The sequence below is a fragment of the Trachymyrmex cornetzi genome, unplaced genomic scaffold, assembly GCF_001594075.2.
Source record: "Trachymyrmex cornetzi isolate Tcor2-1 unplaced genomic scaffold, Tcor1.1 scaffold348, whole genome shotgun sequence".
In the NCBI taxonomy this organism is placed as follows: domain Eukaryota; kingdom Metazoa; phylum Arthropoda; class Insecta; order Hymenoptera; family Formicidae; genus Trachymyrmex; species Trachymyrmex cornetzi.
Genome location: NW_017298193.1, coordinates 199499 through 204131, shown reverse-complemented (window position 1 = coordinate 204131; position 4633 = coordinate 199499).

Here is a 4633-nt window from a genome sequence, read left to right as displayed (position 1 = left end):
ATTCTGGCACATATTGATATAAAATATTAAATATCTCGTAAACTTAATTTTTTGGTAATCGTATGTTAATACTTTTATGAACAGAATAATGAGATGAATCAATTGATGTAAAGAAAATACACACGTAGTTGCTTTAAAAAAATATGTAGGCAAAATGAATACTTTTATAAATAAGCAATGTGTTTTTTTTTACTGCACCAATTTATTCGTTTCATTATTCTGTCATAAAATTGATATTAGTACGATTATAAAAAAATTAATAATTTATGAGATATTTATATATCCTTATATATACTTTGGATATAATATATGTATATGAAAAATTTTTTCACTTAATGTATATATATGCTATTACGTAATATATACATACAAACTATGTATACATATAGATATATATATGTATATGTATACATATATGTCATATACATTAATGAAATTAAATAAATGGCGCCTGTATTATTCTAGTATTTTAAATTGGCCAATTAGCGATGTGCGATATCCGACCCCTCCCAAGAAAAACAAGATGATCAAAATATGTTCCTCTCAAAACCATTTTACTTTTGTCCGAAACATTTTTTTGTAAAAACCGTAGGAAAAAAGATATTTGGTATGGAACATTAAAATAGCCCACTTTGTATATTTTTTCCTTCTTCTGTATACTCTATATACATAGAGAAATTAAGTAGAATTGAAAAATAATTAATTAGGACACTTCTTTTTAAAGTAAGTTCTAGTTTTTTTTTTAAATAAAAAGTGAAATTTGAGAAAGTGAGGCAAAACTGTCTATATAAAAATATATTTATATACAATTTTTACGATTAGTACTTATATAATTATATATAGAATACTACTGTATACCATTCATAATTTTTCTTTTTGTAAAAAACAATGTAAAAATTATTAAATTAAACTCTTCAATTATTCATATTTTTCCAATATATGGACAGATACACGAAAAAGAAAAATATATATGGATATATTTTATATATAATTATATATATAATTACATATATTTTTATAAAACGTTTTTTTCCAGGTATGCAAACAACTACCAGTGTCTAATTGAATTGTAGAATATACTATTTAATGATTATCATGATAAAGTGGAAAAAACGCGCGTTGAGAGCGAGAGAGAGAGAGAGAGAGAGAGAGAGAGAGAGTGAGAGAGAGAATAATGTACTATTTAAATTAATCATTTGTATGTATTATATATTCGAAAGTAAATGCTATATATTTATCATTAACTCTAATGATGCGTTGTCAATAAAGATAGAATCTTTAATAAGTGTACTTTTCAACGTAAGAAAATCAAGAACATATTCATTTAAGTGGCTGTTCTATATGCACACTATACTTTCATATCTATTCCTATAACATAATTAATAGCGACAGTGATAGTCGCGCGCGACATGATTCTTGCATTGTAACTAATTAAATACTTTATGGCGACTAGTCTTGCTACAATTAAAATAATACATGTACACGTACACTACACATCTCTCAATGTGTATATATGTATGTGTATGAATGTCCATTACACGTACTATATACATATACATAGTACATACACGTATACTGAATATCTAATTTCAACAAATGACTCGAAACAAACATAGTAATGTTCTGATAAAAAAAGAAGTCATTGCAGCTATTTAATAATTATTGTATGTAATGTATGATGAGTAAGAAGTGGCTCTTTATTTTTTTTCTATTTGCAATTAAAATATGTTATACATCTGATACTCTGATTACGATTTTATCACTAAAATTACACTGAAATATGTAACTCTAACGTGTGTAAAGATAATTGTAACATAAGTAGTGACACAAAAACCTAGTAGTCTTCTTTGTGTGTTTATTGTAAAAAATAAATATAAAAGTTGTAAGATATTAGAGATAATCATATATATATGTATATATATATGTGTGTGTGTGTGTATATATATATATATATATTTGTTATTATATGAAATATTTCAAACATAATTATACAGATACCTGACCAGAGTGGTATTAATAAATTATGGACTTTTTAGCACATCTTTCTTTTACGTAATTCATTTTGTATATAGACAATATTTAATTGATTGAGGGAAAATCATCGATTGAAATTGTAGATAATATGTTTAGATTCTCTCATAAAAATCGTATAACAATACATACAGATTATATATATATATATATGTTATTATATGAAATATTTCAAACATAATTATACAGATACCTGACCAGAGTGGTATTAATAAATTATGGACTTTTTAGCACATCTTTCTTTTACGTAATTCATTTTGTATATAGACAATATTTAATTGATTGAGGGAAAATCATCGATTGAAATTGTAGATAATATGTTTAGATTCTCTCATAAAAATCGTATAACAATACATACAGATATGCATTCCTGGTATTGTTCTGAAATGAAAATTTTAATACCAGTTAATGTTGAAACTATAACAGTTTTTGAGTTATAAGTATTTAAAATTAACGAATCAGGTCTGCTAAAATTAATGCGCTCAAGATCATGCGCGCGGTCAGAACTTTTTTTAGAGCGGAAACGTGAAAAGTAAAAATTTTTCAAAATTATGAAGGTCTGTTAAGCTTTGCAGGGTGTTGCTAAATATGATCTTTACTTTTTGAAATTTATAAATTAATTCAGATTAACGTCAAGTATAAAACAGATTACAAATATAGATCTTATATATATGGATGCGCCTTTCTCGTTAAATAGAAAGAGACAAAAATGCGTTATATCTTCTATCCTTTGTTGTACCAAATATACGACGTGTATGCTCAAAATGACATGTGAAGAAATGATTTAGTGATGCACATTTGGCCTCGGACGTCACGGAAAATCATCCCCTTCACTTTTACTCCATCAACTGATGCCGCTCTCGGTTAAGCCGCGTACATACTTGTAGCAGAACGCCGTCGCGATGAAGACGCAGAAGCAGAAGACGGAGTGCAATATAAATAGTGTCTCGAACGCTGCCACGAACATCACCGCATAAAATCACGTACGTATTTGTAAAAGGCCGTCTACATAAGTCGCAAACGCAGAACGCAATTCGCAGACATATTTGCAACAGCCAATGAAAAGCTGTTATTAGTATCATTGACGTTTCTGATCGACTGTCGCAAATGCGTCTGCGAACTGCGTTCTGCGTTTGCGACTTACCATGGTATGTAGACGACCCTTAACACAACGTGTGCAGTGTGGACGATGTCTCGGATGCTGCTGCGAACATCACCGCATAATATCGGGCCGATCGGCTGAGAGTTGGTTTTTTGTCGCCACATCAAAGAAATGATCGCAACGTTCCTGTTTAGCTGCGTACAGACTTGTACCAAGAACGTCGCCGCGAACATCGAGCCCTTCTGTCAGGATCACAAAGAATCAATTTTAATCTTGGGACAAAGTCCTTGAAATCATTATAAAATTCATATGAAATCTCTGTATAATCCGATAATTACATATGCAATCACAAGAAATTATTGTATAATATTAAATAATATTAGATATGGACGAGGGAAATAGCATATGGGGCAATGAAAATAAAAATGGCAATAACATTCGAGAAAATATTACATTTGTATTTTTCTTAAATGTACAAATTCATATTTTGTTTCAGTCATTTCCAAGTATTACAACAGTCTTTTATAATAATCTTACTCTATTTTTTTTATTTTTAATTTTATATTAATTATGTGTCAATGTCATATAAACATTTACAACAATAAAATGTACATTTGTACTCTTATTATTATTTCTCTCTTCATTAGTATAGTAACAAAATAAAAGACAGAATAATATTCAACATAGGCTATGTAATATATTACGCATTAATAAAAATAAACAATCCATACAAGACCAATATGAGTCACGGGCTAATGAAGGTGTCAACGATTAAAATCTGTATTATTAATCGATTGTGTGGAATCTTCTTTATTTCGAACGTTTCGACTCTCTTTGGAGTCCTCCTCAGCAATACATATCTCAAATCATTTTATTGAGTCTTCCGTCACGTTTTCCTCTTATCCGATCGGACTGCAGTTTTATGCAGATTTTTTTTTCTTGAATTAGAACCGTTTTGGGGGGTGCCGCAAAGAAAAATTTGAAAATCGAAAATAAGAGCCACTTATATATATATAAATATATAAATAAATAATTTATATATATATATAAAAGGTAACTGCACTCGAAGGATGAAAAACCGGGGTGGGGATTACGAAATAAAGTTCAGCGATTATTTAAGAAAGGTAATTCACATACAACTGTTTATTGAGACATGTAGAATACATCTGGTCATACACAAAAATCTTTGACACTTTAAATCAAGCTCCTAGCCCGAAAAAAGGAACCATGTTATAACATTCGTCTTTAAATTCATTATTAATCATTATGTTTAACTACGTTTTACACTAAAATTAGGGGCAACTTGGAGAAATAAAAATTGCGGAAATTAAAAAGCGAACGATTGCTAGAGGAGATGAATAATTACAGAATTCGATAAAAAACGCAAAATACAATTAGCGATGATATAAATTTGGCAAAATTTGGTAAAAAGTTTACATATCTGTTTACAGCCGCGGAGCTGACATGTAGCGCAAAAAAGTAATACATATATATATATGT